This window comes from Callorhinus ursinus, unplaced genomic scaffold (genome assembly GCF_003265705.2).
Source record: "Callorhinus ursinus isolate GAN/ISIS: 27379988/994484 unplaced genomic scaffold, GSC_fseal_2.0 scaffold2, whole genome shotgun sequence".
NCBI lineage: Eukaryota > Metazoa > Chordata > Mammalia > Carnivora > Otariidae > Callorhinus > Callorhinus ursinus.
In genome coordinates, this window is record NW_027397064.1 from 27,183,367 (window position 1) to 27,200,546 (window position 17,180).

Genomic DNA, 17,180 nt, shown 5'->3' on the forward strand with positions numbered 1-17,180 from the left:
GTGGGACTGCTTCTGTTGTGAGTGTGAACAGTGGTAGCACCAGGTGATTGCTTGAGACAATCTTGGAAGAGCCCCATCTTTTAGAATGGGGGTTGCAAATTGGCTGCCTGAGAGCCAAATGCAGCCACAAACATAATAGTTTGGCTAGCAGAGCATTTAGAGATGTTTTTGCTAGGTAAATCTCAGGAGATGACCCACTTCCTAATATCTTGTCCTGGATAAGTAACATGTTTATGCAAATTGCCTGTCCCCTGTCTAGAGTTGACTTTAACAATCCATACTCTGATGTCAGTTGAAGCTCCTTTACCGAGGTTCTTCCACCAAAAGAAGACCTACACCAACTCATCACCAGCTCCCTTGTTCTTCATCTTGACATTGCCCAGAGTCGTTTAAGCTATCATCACAAAGTTTGGTGACTATGTCCTCAGACAGTCACTGCAAAAATTAGCATCTTGATTGACTACTAGAAATTGTCTGACTCCATGTTTCAGAATCTCTTCTTCCACTTTTCCCTGCCATGCTAGATATGTGACAAACCAAACTCTTTGTGTCAGTCTTCACTGCGTTGAGCTCTGTTGGAAGCCTTTGGGAGCTCAGTGTACAAAGGAGATAAGCCAGGGGCATGATGCTTGTTTAATGGTTCTCTCTGTAGTATCCTTGTATTCTTAGCTCCTTTTTTCTTGCCCATTTCCTTGGTCTTTTATCATAAATTCCCTGTGTTGTTTCTCTACCACTCTTGGCAGGATGGCCCACTGTATTCCTTTAATAGCTCAACTTTGTAAGAAAAAGGATGCCAGGGTATCATTTGATGGTTTTTCTCTGCTAGCTTTTGGACACTCACATTTACTGGATCATCACATTTTAATACCTTTGCATCCCATTCTTTCACCCCTCCCAGAAGCTGTTCTTTTTTTCTGGTCGTTAGTTCATTCCATTACAATGTTCCATATCTACTCTGGTGTCAGGGATGGGCCTCCCCAATATCACACAACCTCCTTTTAACTCCTGTGTGAGAATGTGGAACCCCAACCACTGGGAAGTTTTCTTGGAAGGCCATTTGATTCTCTCTTAAAGATATCACGAAGGGGATTTCTATGGTCACTGAGTAGGAGGGTAGGTTTCAAGACCACTTCAGTCTATTCCAGCTTTCAAAAATTTTTTATTTTAATGCAATAATTTTATTTGGGTAATATTCTTGGGACCTACATTGTCGAGGGAATAATAGAACAGGATTGAGCAGAGGGAGATGTTGAACTCCAATGCTGTTACAGCATTTTTCTGCCATTTTTTAAATAGGGCACTCTGAAGCTGGAACATATTTTCAGAGCTGTCTTAAATCAGGCAAGGGAGCCAGGTTTTTATCTCCCACATGGACCAGTAAATTGATGTAGGATGGCCTCAGGAAGGGGGCATGACCTTGGCCCTGTTCCAGCCTTTAGATTCCGAAAATGTGTTCAAGGATGTGTTTGGTCATTTGTACAAAGGGGTCTGCATGCATATATTCCCAAAGTGCACACCCAAAGCCCTCAGGATCTGGTGCCTCACTAAAGTTTTCTGTGATTATTGCCTTGAAAATATTGTCTGTTGATGACACTGTAAGCACACTTGTTAGTAATGGGGTATTTCTCTCAGCTAGAAGCGAGGGGACAAAGAGAAACACAGCATGCCAGCAGGTAAGACTGGACTCCAGAGAGGATGACAGGGGCTGGGGGTGGGGTATGAAGAAGGAGGCCTCACCTTACATACACCTCTCAGAATGGAACCTGCTCAATTTTTAATTTTCTGCCTTGGGCATGAAACATGCTTTGTTTTATCTCTAGCTTCTGCTAGAGGGGGTCTGAGTATTTTCTCAGCTTACCTTTTCCAGTGTCTCAGGCTGTTCACTCTGGGGTGCCTTGCTTGTGGTTTTAACCTTTTATCTTTCTTTGTGATGGTTGTTTTGAGTTTACAACTAATCAAATATTCCATGGGCACCCTGGGGTTTGACCGGCCAGTGAGGAGCCAGAGACAATTCAAAGCCGATTTCCCACTTTCCAGACTCACTGAGCGATTTTAGGAAAGGAGGGAGCTCCTAACACATGGAGTGTGAATTGTGTGCATACGCAACTTGAAACCCAGGCAACCTTCAGCTCAGGATTTCCTGTTAATCAGCTGGGTTTTCTGGCATAGCGATGAGCAAATGGCATTAATGAGGTAGGCACAGATGATGGCACAGGGGCTCGTACAGTTAGTAGGAGATAGGCCTAGCAATGGTAGAGAAACAATAAATGAGGGGGGTTATTTTATCCTCTCTCTTTCTTTTTTTTTTTTTTTTCTTTTTCTTCTTCTTCTTTTTTTTTTTTTTACAGTAGCAACTTTTTGGCTGATTAAAGTATTTTTCCTGCTTCCAAGAGGGAAGTGTCTTTTGTACTACACACTAGAATGTCAGTTCTCATTACTAAGCCCTAGCTGTTCAAATGCTGTCTGAATCTCCCCAAGGCCTCCTTGGGGAGGCTGTAGGCAGAAATTTCAAGGAGCTTATGCCAATTATTTTCTTTCTATCTACATATTGATGGCTGACCCATGGTAATCATGTGAGTCAGGTGTTATGAACACTGTTTCCTTTATTTCATTCATGGCTTTTAAGACAGATAAGTTTTTGTTTTTTTTTTTTAAAGACTCTTTTCCCCTTAGCTTCTTGCAACTGCCATTTTGTTTTCTACAGCAAACCAGAGAGAGAGAGTGACCTGGGATTTTTTTTTTTTCCAATTATTTGGGCCCTCTTCACACTGATTACCAGAGTTAGTAAAGGATGTATAACATAAACATATTCTGAGGCCTCAGTGGTGAGAGCAGGTGTAGAGCTCTGGGCTTCATTGTTTAAAAAGTCTATAATTTAGGGTCCTTTTACTGTGAAGTTGCAGATATTAACCTGGCAACTCACAGGGGGAAGAAAAGCAATTAATTGAAGGATATGTAGTAGTCATTTATTAAGAGCCAAAGCTGAAGACCAAGTATCAGAAAGTATGGGCACCTGAGAATTTAGGTAGCAGAAAGTAAGGGACACTCCCTTTAGGGAAGTGTCTGTGTTTTGGGGTCACCTTGAGTTTGTGTCCTTGTTCTGTTCAAGATTAAAATTTCCAGAACAATCTGGGTTGACCCAGCTTGGGCCCATGCCAACCTCTTGGCTGGATAAGGGTGAAGGACCTTAACTGATAGTCCTTCTGAAATTACTCACAACAAGGGAAATGTGCAGAGTGTAGCATGTTTGGACAGGCTAAATCAGCAGATGACCATCCCAAGCTGAGAGGTCCCCGATTGCCCTAGAAAGGGATGTCCAATGCCCCAGTCTTACACTGACTCTTGTCATTATTACAAAGCAGTAGGAGAGTCGGCTATGGTCTGAATGTTTGTGTCTATGCCCAAATTCATATGTTGAAACCCTAATACCCAAGGGGATGGGGTAAGCCCTTGGGGAAGTAATTAGGAGTAAATGAGGTCATGAGGGTAGGGCCCTCATGATGGGATTAATGCCCTTATAAAATGAAGGTCAGAAATGAGCTCTCTCTCTCTCTCTCCCTTCACTGTATACACATCAAGGAAAGGCCATGGAGGACATGATGAGAAGGTGGCCATCTGAAAACCAGGAAGAGGGCTCTCAATGGACATTGAATCTGCTAGTGCCTTCATCTTGGATTCCCCAGCCTGCTCGGAAGAGTCCTTGGACTCTCCTAGAACTGTAAGATAAAGCTATTTGTTGTTTAAGCCACCAGTCTATGGTATTGTGTTATAGCAGGCCAAACTAACTATGACAGAACCTCTTTCTCCTTTTCTCAAAGCAGCCAGATGGACTCCATGTTGCCTCCTCTGAAAGGAAGATGAACCACAGTCACCTTTCTGAATGGTAAACTGATCACTAAGAGCAATCAGGTTCAGCAGGTTCCATCCCAGCTGAGAGGAGAAGCTAGGGTACATGGTTGGCTCAGACCCTATCTTCCTGGGCTCTGAAGATTTTTCTTGAGTATCTGGAAACGCCAGAAGGTGAGTGATGACTCTGCCAAACTCCTGCCTCCCAGTCATCCTCTTCAGCTGATCAGACAGGCTTCTATCAAGTCTTAGTAGGCCTCATGTGTATTATTTATTTGATTAAAAAAATTGTGTCATTTGCTTTTAAGGAGCCTCTGGGAACGAGCATAATTAAGCATAGATTAAAATGTCTGAAAGATTGAAAACCACCATAATGATATAGTGAAACGAATGCAAGAAGCTTAAAAACATCCCCACATTGTCGTTCCATCAAAGCATCCCCATTTACAATGATACCCTAGAAACCGAGCCTCACTGGAAATGATCAAACTGGGATTTCAGCTCTTGAACACGGACAGTGATTCTAATAATTTGGGAAGATTAATTTGTAAAAGAGCTCATCTGTACCATCGATGGAAGCTAAAGGGCATCAGTTGGATTCAAAGGAGAAGGAAGAGAAGAAGGAAGAAAAGGAGGGGAAAAAAGCAGAAGGAGGAGGGGGAGAAGGACGCTCTCAGACACCATAACAAACACAGCAGGGGAGAAGCCGGGGATTGCACGCCAATGTCCGAACACTTGCTATGAGCCAGGCGATGTTTTAGGTGAGTCAGATGGGCACACTGTGGAATGCAGGGAGGTTTTTCTTTTTTTTTAAAGATTTATCTATTTACTTGAGAGAGTGAGAATGAGAGAGAGAGAACATGAGGGGGAGCCTGATGCGGGACTCGACCCCGGGACCCCGGGACCACGACCTGAGCTGAAGGCAGCCGCCCAACCAACTGAGCCACCCAGGCGCCCATGCCGGGAGATTTGAAACAATTTAGATACTTACACAGCCTGAGACCTTCTAGGAAGTTATTGGGTGGCTGGCAGGGCTTTTCTTTGTCAAGGTGATTTTGAGTTGGGTGAAGAGAAGAAAGCAGCCCTGTGAATATCTGGGGAGGGGTATTCCCTGCAGAAGGAGGAGAGATCGCCAAGGCCAGGAACCCAGGCAGGAGGAGGGCCAGGTTATCCTTCCTGGAGCCTCTCGGGGAGGGGAGCAGGTGCGGTGCACGTCGGGATAGGGCAAGACTGACATGGAGAACAAGGAGGCACTCAGCATCCTTTCTGGAGGGCCGCTCTTACGTGCCTCTAACAGTCAGTAGCTTTGGGCTGTAGGTAATAGAAGACCTAACTAGGGGTAGATGAATTATATAAATTTAGAAGTTTTTTTGCTTTTTTTTTTTTTTTTTAAATCAAACGATCGATCTGAAAATTGGCAGCTCCAAGGTCAGTACCCTGCAACTCAATGATATCATCAAGTTCCTGGGACTTTCCTTTCCATGTTTTTTCCTTAGGATGTCAGGGGCAAATTTTCTCCCAGCGGCAGGGTAGATCCTACAGCTGTAAGCAATGTGTCTTCACATAGCAGCAGACCACACAGGAAAGGGAATGCATCCTCTGACACCTGCCTAAACAGGGCTGATAAGATGTGCTCCCCTAGACTAGGAGGGACCGGAGGATGTGAGCTCAGGCATGGCCGTATCTGTGCCCAGCACAGAAGCTGTCCCCAAGGTGGCATTTGCAATAGGTTTGCCCAGATCCTCTTAGGAGAGAAAAAGCATGGAATAACTGAGGTAGGGAGGGTGTCCCAGGGGAGCCTGTTGTTGCAAGCTCATGTGGAGGAACGGGGCCACAGTGGTCTTGACTGGGCTTTGATGGGGCAGGAGGAGAGGGTTGCTGCAGTGCTAGAAAGGACATAGCAGTGTCTCCATCTTGGACTGGAAGATAGAGAGTGGGGGAGAGCTAGCAGAAGACGGTAGTGTTAGCAGGGTTGGAGGTGCAGAGTCAAGCTGGAGGTAACAGGTGCAGGCTTTGAGCAGACTCTGTGGGCGCGTATCCTAGCCTCTGCCCTGTACCTCACCATCTATGAAATAGGGGTGATAGTAGTGCATGTCTCGTAGGGTCTTAGGACAAGTAGGCATTTAGTACATAGGAAAGCACACAGAACAATCTTGGCATACAGCAATCGGTAAACAAAGGATGGCTATGGTTTTATCGTTGTTCTCTGCCACTCACCTCTTCCTGTGTCAGATTATCCTACGCTTACTTGCAGATGAGATTTGCTTTACAGATCACAAAGAATCTTCACATGTGCTACCTCCTCGATCACGCCACTCTCTCTATAGCACCTTGTGGCCATAAGCCTGGAAAGTCTTGTGGTGGGGTCAGAGACACAGACAGTCCTCAAGAGCCTTTGAGAGAGGCTGCCCCTGCTCCTCGCAGGAGCCGTTCACCCAAGGGGGAGTTCTCTGGGCATGTGGAGGAGAGCAGTCGGGGACCCTGCCTCGGTTAGAGCCAGGAAATGCAGCAGCAGCTGTTTTTTTGCTGTTCATGAGGTCAGGAGTGTTCTTGGCATCACCTCAGCGGCATCTCGGTGTGCCTGGGAGGTGAGAGTGGGGGGTAGGGAGTGCAGGGGAGAGGTGTGAATGGAGAAGCATGACCTTTTGATTTCTTTCCTTACCCACAGGAGCATTTACTCCCTCCTGAATCTGGGCGTCTGTGGGAGAGCTGAACTCTGTTTTATGAGAGGATTTTTTTTCCTTCTTCTTCTTTTTTTCTTTTCCCATCAACACTTGTCAGGGATTCAAGGCAAAAAGCCTGGCAGAGGCCTGGGTTTCTGCACCAGCTCAGGCAAAAGATGGGTCTAAACAGGGAACAGAGAGAGGCATTGTTCCAAACACTGCAGAGTGGGAAAAGTAGGTCAGGGAAGAAAATGCAGGTTTGACAGAGCTGGGAATTGAACTTGTCACCTCAGAGCTCATTGGTGTAGAAAATGAGCAGCCAGCAAGGGACCGGGGCGGGGGGGTGGGGAGGTAACTGCAGTCTGCTGCCAGGCTAGGGGCAGACACACGCTGTGAACAGCCACCTGCGTGATGGTCATCGCCTCCTTCCAGGGCCAACGCCACCGTCCTCCCTCCTGCCCCACACTCAAAACCCCTACCCTGGGAAACGCCCGCAAGTGATGATTCTAGACGGGAAGAGCAGCTGAGACTCTCTCTGCAGAGAGTGCCAGCCGGCAGCTTCCCAGCCACCAGCTGCATCTGCAGGACTGGGAATTGAGAAAACCTCCCCCCCCACCCCCCCAGATGAGGCTCTAATTACAATCAGCATCACCTTCTAGGAAACTTCTGGGTGGATGGCTACCAGCAGAGAAAAGCTTTCTCCTCACTACCCTCTGGTTGGTACTGGACCCAGGGGTTCTGGCTGTAGCCTGGGAAGAGAAAAAATACCTCAGTCAACTTGCCCAAATCTTGGTAATTCTCCTACTTTCTCCCAGAGTCAAGGTGTGGAGCTATTCTGGATGAAGGGTGCTTTCTCTCTGACTCTTACACCATTGCATTTGGAAACGTCTTGATTTCTTGCTCTGGACAGTTCTTCTTCTTCTTCTTCTTCTTCTTCTCCTTCTTCTTCTTCTTCTTCTTCTTCTTCTTCTTCTTCTTCTTCTTCTTCTTCTTCTTCTTTTTTTGAGAGAGCACACAACAAGAAGTGAGGTTGAAGAGGGGCAGAGGCAGAGGGAGAAGCAGACTCCCCGCTGAGCAGGGAACCCGATGTGGGGCTTGATCCCAGGACCTAAAAGATTATGACCTGAGCCAAAGGCAGACATTCAACCAACTGAGCCACTCAGGTGTCCCTAGACATAGCTTTTGCCTCATAAACACCTCCTCCTCCCTGCGGGTCTCAAACATCTTTCAGAAGCAGTAAGAGTGACTTTGAACCAGTCATTTCAGATCTGCCTGCCACACCGTTGGCACCAAGAAGTACAAGTTCCCTGGATATGCCAACATGCGCTTGGATCTGAAGGAAACTTGTAGCTACAGATCACAAACATCTGTGGCCACCACTCATTCCCACAGCCTTTCTTTTGTAATTAATGACTTGTTTTCCACCTCTGTGAAATGGGGAGAGCAGTGGGAATCACACCACTTATTTAAAATGGGAAGACTATTAGGCAGGATCCAAAGACTCAGATTCCATTTCCGCCAGCTATTCATCTAGTGACTTTAGGCCATTTATTGAAATTCATCCCCTTGAATTTCTCAGGTATAGAATGGGAACAATAGAATTTATAACAGAGTTGTGAGGTTTCAACCAAACACAAATGAGGTTCACGTGTGAAAGCACCTTTCCCAGTCCTGGTGCCTAGAGGACACTTAATCCAATGTTTGCTTCCTTCTTTCCCCATTGTTGATAACACCGACAGAGTTTCTGGAGGATGTGTTTGAAGTTAGATATACTTAAGACTGGTTTAAAAAAATGAAACAGAGAATAGGATATGTCTTGCCATCCAGTCCTGTGCTGTCCAATAGAGTAGCCACTAGCCACATGTGTCCATTTAAATTTAAAATAATTAAAGTGAAAATGAAAAAACACAGGGTCCTCAGTCACGCTAGCCACAGTTCAAGTGTTCAACGGTCACATGGGGCTAGTGGCTATCATATTGGACAATGCAAATAAAGAACATTTCCATCATTGCAGAAGTTCTGTTGGACAGTGTTGAAAGAATTCTTACAGAAATTACTTTATCATAATGGTTTTTACCCAAAGTACAAGCTTCTTAAGGCAAAACCCAGATGTATTTTTGTCTGAGAGTATACAATCTTCTTTCAGTGCCATATCCTTTAAGACACACAGTATTTCTTTAAAAAAATTTTTTTTGGTCCTGGTAAGGGTATTCTTTAATGCCCATCCCCTATTTCCCCCACTCCCCGACCCACCTCCCTTCTGGTAACCATCAGTCTGTTGTCTATAGTAAAGAGTCTGTTTCTTGCTGTTTCGTTCTCTCTCTTTCTTTTTTCCTTTGCTTATTTGTTTTGTTTCTTAAATTCCACATATGAGTGAAAGCATATGGTATTTGTCTTTCTCTGACTGACTTATTTTGCTTGGTAGCTCCACCCATTTTGTTGCAAATAGCAAGATTTCATTCTTTTTATGGCTGAATAATATTCCATTGTGTGTGTGTGTGTGTGTATATATATAATATATATATGTATATATATAACCTCTTCTTTATCCATTCATCAATCTATGGACACTCGGGCTGCTTCCATAGTTTGGCTGTTGTAAATTATGCTGCAATAAACATCAGGGTGCATGTATCCTTTTGAATTAGTGTTTTTGTATTTTGGGGTACATATCCAGTAGTGCAATTACTGGACCGTAAGGTAGTTCTAGCTGGAACTTTCTGAGGAAACTCCAAGCTGTTTTCCAGAATGGCTGCACCAGCTTGCGTTCCCACCAACAGTCACAAGGGCTCCCTTCTCTCCACAACTTCACCAGCACCTGTGGTTTCTTGCGTTGTTGATTTTAGCCCTTCTGACAGGTGTGAGGTGACACCTCACCTTCGGTTTTGATTTGCATTTCCCTCTGATGAGTGCTGTTGAGCATTTTTTCACATGTCTGTTGGTCCTCTCCTCCCGCCAAGCTCATCAGAGGGAAAGGCCTATGAGGATGATTTAGGTCAAAGTGAAGCTTTCAGAGTGTCCTCCCCTGTGTGGCTTCCCCATATGGGAAGTGAGGGAGAAGAGACCGCCACATTTGTAATTGTACTGTGGGACGGAAGAGGAGACTTTAAAGCAGGTAAGAATCCCTCCTTCTTCGGCCTTCCAGGAGTTGAGTCAGACAGGAGGGTTTTGGGGTCTGGGGAGAAAGAGGTTGTTGTTGCTGATGGTGGTAATGTGAGTAAGGGAGATGGAGAAAAACAATCTTAAAAAGAATAAGTGTTTGTGAAACTAGGAAGAGGGACATTTTCTAAAGCCCAAGATGCTTTGGCTTCTGGCTATCAGTGTTAGTGAAAAGCCTTTTTGGTGGTCATTTTCCACCCCAAGGACCCAAGTGCCCCAAGGACCTGTCACTTTAGGCTTCCATATGACATCCGTTCCTCAGGGCGCCGAGCACCGGTTATCCAACTGCTCTCACTTTCTGTGATCCAAATAGAGCAGAAGAAGTTTCCTGGAGGGACTAAAATGCACACCTGAGTGACTCTAGCCAGCTCCAGCCTGGAGAGAAGCAGAAGTTGGGGTGATGGGGGCAGGGAAGCATGAAATGAGTCAAGGTTAATTCAGCATGTGAGGGAAGTTTGAATTATTCATTTTCTGACCCAGTACCAGGTACTTTCTACTGCAGTTAAAGTCTCTTTTGGGGCACTCTAGTCACACAGGTTTCTCAGCCACCTTTTACAACCATGCCTTGTCCTCTAGTGTTCAGCAAAGGGATTGCCAACATAGGGTTCTGGTGCCAATCGCAGTCTGGACGCTGCCTTTCAGGGGCACAGAGATGTGGTCCGGCTAGAAGGAGGGGGGGGCAGCCACTTAGCACTTCATTCCCATTTGGGCTGAGTGGTTGCGAAGGACAAGAAGGGAGATTAAAAGCAAGAAGTGAGAAAAGCATCTGAGGGCTCGGAGGAGGGTGGGAAGGAGGAGGAAGTTTCTTAGAAGATGTGTGATTTGGTTTCCTTACGTCATCGAAGCCCTTTTGTCTTTAAACATTTCCAGTGGGAAGTTGAGCTGAACAAGAAACACAGTCTAGACAAAGCTCTACTGACTTAAGCAAGCGGGGAACGTCATGGAAAGAGGCAAGTGCTTCTGCGGAGAAATCTGCGCCGCGGGCCTTGGCTAGCCAGTTCCTGCTCGGCAGGGGCTAGTTCTCACATCTCGCTGCTCTGTGAAGTACGCGTCACAGAATATGCCAAGCACTTTCTGGATCTCTGAGATGCTTTGGCTGGCATTTTATTTAACTTGTGACATTTTTGACTGTGCTTCTTCTGGTGGGCGTCAATACTGCCCCAGTCTGCGGTTGTCGCTGAATTTAAAATCCCGTTCAGTTATCCCTTTGTTCTAATGGTCACTTCAGGGCCACCCTTCCTGACCGGGCGGAAGGAGCTGAGTGTGGACAAGGCTAGCCCATGCAAGGCTAGAGGCCAACCTTTCAGGAGCAAACTGCACTGAGGAACTCCAGATTCTAACCTTTTATTTCTGGTTGAGCCTAACTCAGAAGCCATTTAAAGTAGATGTCACAGGCTCAAACGCCTACGGGGTCCATGGAGAAGGAAAGGAGTCAAAGAAATGAGTGAAGCGGGTCAGGAGGACAGTGGTGGGGAGTGGTGAGGCCCGTGGTCCCGTGCAGAGCACAAGGTGGGTATAGGAGGAAAGCCTGCCCTCAGCTCGAGCAGCTTGGTGTCAGACAGGAAGGCCAGCCCAGCATTTTTCAGACTTGCCAGTGTTTTGCGAAGTCTCCAGATTTTTAAATATTGGCCCAAAGTCAGGTCAGGCAAAAAACACTCCTGGGCCAGATTCTACCCAGTGGGCCACCAGGTTGCAAGCCATGATTTGGACTCATCTGTGACAAGGCTGCTTCAAGTACACTGATTTGCACAAGTTTTGTGTTGCATGGCTCCCATGATCCTGAAATCCCCCCCCCTAAATGGCACTAGTATCAAGTAAGGCCAAGGGATGGACACCACATTCCTTTTCATGTGAAGCTGTTTTGCTAAGTGGTTCTTTCCAGCCCTCAGCTGTAGAGCTCCTCACCCTGTTCCAAGCCTGGCCTGGTCTTTCTTGGGGATTGGAAATTATACTCTCGCTCCTCTTCCAGCTAATTGCTTTAATGCATCCTGAATGTATCTAGGCTGCCGCCCCTAACCACTGGGTCATCACTTATTCACAGGCCTGAAGTCCCTTCAGTGGCCTCCTGCTGGCCCTCACGCGGCAGGGGATTAATGTAGTCTGGTTGGTGAGTCAAAAAGAAAGATGACATCATTTTCATGTCAGGAATGAGGATGTGTGTCTGTGGATGTAAGGGTTATAGAGTGCAAAGAGAGGAAAACCAAGGCTACTTCTTTTATAAACTGGCACAGTGCTCCCCCCGCCCCCTTCTTTTGCTTTCAATCCAATCTGGCTTCTCCCAAGTGAGTTATTAATATGGGACACAGCCTGGCTTCCTCCCTTCTGTCTCCTCATATAAATCCAACTAATTAATTTACTTTAACAAGAGGAATCTTTCTCTATCTCTTCCAATCTTTGTTGTTCAGCTTAGATTCTCTTAATTCAAGGACAAGACACACAACTTTAATAATCACACATAGAACCTTATCTGTATCATCACATCCGCTGTCATAAACCAGGGGAAAAGGAATCTTAAATAAAGGGACTATCGAATGAGAAGACGGGTCAGCTCTCAGGTAAAGGCTGGAATTCACATTCGGTCTGGCCCAGTTAATGAAAGGAAAATGGAAAGAATCATGCATGTGCCGGAAATCTGACAATGTGAAGAGATGTATGAATGGTTTTGGAAAGCTCCGCTCCATTGAGTTCATTCAATACCGTAGAACGGTGGCATAGGAAGGTCTCCTCCTGAACAATGAGTTAGATCTTGTGTCCCTTTCTGTGCATGAATGTAAAACCCCACCCAAATATGCTCTTTATTGCCAGTTTAGAAAATTACCTCCTCACCGCCCCCCCCAAACCCCTTAAACAACCAGGGCTGTGTTGGCTCCTGCATTGCCCCATTTTCTGTAACACTGGCAGCACCCACAAGCCGAATAAGGTTGATTTCGCAGGGGAGATCCAGGTCAGAGGACAGAAGTAAGGACCAAGAGTAAACGGGAGCTCTCCTGTTCTCATCTGAGGCAGGAATGTGTGGGACCCATTTCCCATGTGAATGAGGACTGGTGGAACTTCCCAGATCGTTCCTTAGAGCTCCTTTAATTCTTTCCTTGGTGCTGCAAGTGATTTTCTTCCTTTGTGGGAAGTGTCAATGCTTGTTTTTCAAAAGCCAAAAAAAAAAAAAAAAAGTAAAAAAGAGGATTTGCAAAAACAAGCACCATGCTGCCCATTTGCACACTGGTGCAGAGAGAAGAGTCAGGAACTGCTAATGAATGTACCAGCTGTGTGTGGAAAATCAGCCAAGCTTGGGCTTTGGGTTTTCATTTCTCTGCGGAGATCCTTATTCTAGACTGCCCGTGAGAAACATGAGGATGGCTTCAACCACGACATGACTAAAGAACAAAGGTAACAAAGGTGAGGCTATCCTGGAATATTAGTTGAAAATGAACCCTTGTCTTGAGGAAAAGCAGCTATTATTCTGTTACCACTTTCTGATTTGGTAACAATTTAAATACAGCAAAAACCCTTCTCCTCTTCTTAGGACCTGAGACTTTTTAATTCCACTTTCTTAGATTTGAGGACTGGAAAGTTTGGTTACTTTTCTAAAGGTATGTTTCCTGTTTTTCTCTCTTCCTCTGTCTCTCTCTTCTCTCTGTGTCTCTCTCTCTGTCTCTGTCTCTTTTCCTCCCTCTCTTCCCCATTCCCCATCCTCCCTCCCTAAGCCCTCCCTGCCTTCTTTTCTCTCCTTCTCTTTTTTCTCTTCCTCCTTTTTTTCTCTATACTTATTGAGGTATAATTGACTAAATTATAATATATTTAAGGTGTACAACATGATGATTGGCTATACATAGACATTGTGAAGTGATTCCCACCATCAAGTTAATTAACACATCCATCACTTAACATATTTACCTTTCTTTTGGAGAGCACCCTTAAATTCTACTCTCTTAGCAATTTTCAATTATATGATACAGTCTTATCAACTGTAGTCATCATGTTATACATTAGATCTTCAGACCTTATTCATCCTATAACTGAAAGTTGTGCCCTTTTACCAGCCTCTCCTTAGTTAGTTCCTCGCACCATACCAGCCCCCACCAGACCCTAGCAACCACAATTCTACTCTCCCTGTTTCTATGAGTTCAATTTTTATTATTATTTTTTATGTTCCACAGCTAAGTGATACCATGCAGTATTTGTTTTTCTCTGTCTGGCTTATTTCACTGAGCCTAATGCCCTCCAGTTTTATCCATGGCACAAATGGCAAAATTTCTTTTTTTTTAACTGCTGAAAAATATTCAACTATATATATATATATATATATATATATATATATATATATATGTCACATATTCTTTATCCATTCATAGGTCGGCTGACACTTGGGCTGTTTCCCCACCTTGGCGATTGTGAATAACGATTGTGAATAATGCTGCAGCTGACATGGGAGCACAGAGATCTCTTTGAGACAGTGATTTTGTTTCCTTTGGAGATATACCCAGACATGAAATTGCTGGATCCTATGGTAGTTCTATTTTTAATTTCTTGAGGAACGCCATACTGTTTTCCATTGTGGCCGCAGCAGTTTGCGTTCCCACCAGCAGTGTGCAAGCGTTCTCTTTTCTCTGTGTTCTCGATTTGCCTTTCCCTGATGATGATAGTGATGTCACCCACATTTTCATGTACCTGTTGGCCATTTGCATGCCTTCTTTGGAAAAACATCTTCTCAGGTCCTTTGCCCATTTTTTAACTGGATTGTTAGTGGGTTTTGTTTTGTTCTGTTTTGCCATTGAATTATATGAGTTTCTTATATATTTTGGGTGTTAACCCCTTATTGGATATGTGGTTTGTAAATATTTCCTCTCATTCCCTAGCTTACCTTTCCTTTTGCTGATGGCTTCTTTTGATGTGTGGAAGCTTTTTAGTTTGATATAGTCCCACATGTTTATTTTTGCTTTGGTTGCCTTTGTTTTGGTTTCAACCCCCCCAAAAATATTGCCAAGATCAATGTCATGGAGTTTACCAATTGTTTTCTTCTAGGAGTTCTATGGTTTAAGGTCTTACATTCAAGTCTTGAATCCATTTTGAGTTTATTTTTGTGTATGGTATAAGATAGGGGTTTAGTTTCATTTCTTCTTCCCTTTTTTTTTTTTTAAAGATTTTATTTATTTGTTTGAGAGAGAGAGAGAGAGAGTGCACGAGAGTGCCAAAGCTGGGGGAGAGGCAGATGGAGAGGGAAAGGCAGACTCCCTGCTGAGCAGGGAGCCCGATGTAGGGCTTGATCCCAGGAACCTGGGATCATGACCTGAGCTGAAAGCAGGTGCTTAACCAGCTAAGCCACCCAGGGGCCCCTTCTTCTTCCTTTTCAATGCTGCAAATGGCACTGGAATGGATCAAAATTGTACTATGTATGAACTTAGGGATGACTGCATTCTTGAGTATGTCCATAGTCATGTGCATAAGTGAAGTGAAAAATATGATTCATCCTTTATTCAGCTCTCCCGCACATTCAGTTCTGTAATAATGCTAGCCACTGTTTATTGAGCACTTAGTATGCACAAAGCACCATACTAAGAACTTTGCATATACTTTCTCATTAAGTGCAATTGTTACAACTGGCGAGAAGCGGAACATCTCTTTTGTGCATTCCAGTAATTCTTTATTAATGGATTTCTTCATAGATAGGATTATGCCACAGTGCCTAGCCTAAACCTACATGGTGACTGTTGCCAAGGACAAAGTTGTTTCAGTGCATAAATATTATTCTTATTCTAGAGGAGAGAGAGAAAATATATTTTTCAGAATAGTGAGTCCATGTCCATTTTGGGGAAGTTTGCTCACAAGGGACTTGGATGCCTCAAAGTATATGAACTTATATGCTCCCAAAGTTTTAGTCTTGGGCAAGGTACTCGGTCCATTGTGCTCTAATTTCCTCACTTGTAAAATGAGATTTAACAGGTATAGGTGAGGGGCTTAGAATAGTGCGTGGCATATTGTAAACATTCAATGAGTGTTAGCTATTATCATTGTTGTCATTATTAGTCACAGCAACATGCTGATGGAGATATTTTTATCTCCATTTTACAGATGGGGAAACTAAGGCAAAAGGATTTAACAACTCACCCAAGGTGATACAGCCAGTCAGTGTTTGGAGACAAGAATTCTCACCCTACGTCACTCTCATTGCAGAGCTTACAACTTGAATTTGATGTTGCCACTCATGATAGAAAGTAAGGTCTGGTCCTGGTGGTATAGAATATAGTTCCTTTCTCCTATAGGAAACGTGAGCTGTGAAACAAGCACAAAATGTCCTGAAGAGTGGACACACGTCATACGAGAAGCATTTTAGGTCCCTCTGGTAGAGAGGGAGTGCTTAATTACCATGTGCCACTGCTGTTAACCTCTGCAAATAAGTCTAATTATCACAGATTAATGAACAGAGCTTAGGCACATCTAAAGGGGCTTTGCTGAGGGGTTTTCATTTCTGCATTTCATTATCTCCATAAACGCTGTTGTTCCCCATGCACATGGTTATGGAACTTTTATTATTTTTTTAGCTGCGCTCTGTGGAATATCAACAACAGTGCCTGAGAAATAGCTCAGGGCAGGGATTGCTTTCCAGGAAATCTTCAGGAAGCCTGCAAGTTGGGTGACTGCTGCTTGGCTGTTTACCGATGCATCATGCCACATTGGTTCATAGGGAATAAGGCTTAGACGGTTGCCAAGGAAACAGGCTGAGATTTTTGAAATATCTGAAACCACAGTGAAATTTCCAGGAAAAATCAATGTCTTAGTCAAGAGTCAGGTTAAGCCTTCTCTGCATCAGGGTGAGTAGCAACAATGCAAATACAGCTTGAAAGATTCGTTCCCGTCAGCACCATGACTTAAAATCGCACACCCGTGTTGTGATCCTCAGAGAATGTTTTTCTATGAATAGAAGTAACCATGTTGGCTATACTCATGCTGTGAAGTGGCCATCCTGCTGGTCCTTAGAGCAGGGCTGAGCCTGGAAGCCATCTTTGAATGTCCCTGTGAGCTCAGAGAGTCCCTGGCGAGGACCTTGGAAATCCCAATGTCATATCGCGGCAAGAGAGCAAGCTGGCAGTTAGCCAAGGGCTTCAGCCCTGCAGAGGCTGAGACCTAAGGAAGATCTTGGGCACAATCCACCAGACACGTTTCATTAATAAATGATTAGATTTGCAAATCTTGTCAGTAGAGATTGCTATCACAGAATTAATGAAATAAATAATGAAACATTTCCAGTGTTTCTGGCTGGCTTTCAGAGCAGAGTAGATCTCTGCCTTTGTTGCAATTTATGGCTGCCTCTTTGATCAACTCCTGGGGAGTTCAAGGAATGATTTTCCTGCTTCCAACACCCGCTTTCGGCTTTTAGGTTTGCCTTTTTTTTTTTTTAACTTGACTTTTCATATCATTTTGTACTTCAAACACAAAGGTTCCCCAGGATAATTTCAGATAAAGAAACCCAACAGGGTGAATAATCTGCAGTGAAGAAAATCTGAATCGTACTTGAAG

The 17,180-nt window shown here is 44.4% G+C and overlaps 2 long non-coding RNA genes across 4 annotated transcripts in view; both read left to right on the forward strand.

Annotated features, from left to right (window-relative positions):
* Positions 1-3,583: 3,583 nt before the first annotated feature.
* Positions 3,584-17,180, forward strand: part of LOC112839649 (uncharacterized) — a 52,056-nt gene continuing 38,459 nt past the window's right edge. For 2 of the 3 annotated variants that reach the window (XR_012374441.1, XR_012374439.1), the window contains exons 1-2: positions 3,584-3,718; positions 3,819-4,607. This is a non-coding gene — a long non-coding RNA (uncharacterized lncRNA). The remainder of the gene's footprint in view (positions 3,719-3,818; positions 4,608-17,180) is intronic. The other variant, XR_012374442.1, reaches the window with a different exon arrangement.
* Positions 12,910-16,965, forward strand: LOC141370414 (uncharacterized). The gene is made up of 3 exons (XR_012374443.1): positions 12,910-13,061; positions 14,018-14,172; positions 15,735-16,965. It is a non-coding gene; the product is annotated as an uncharacterized lncRNA (long non-coding RNA).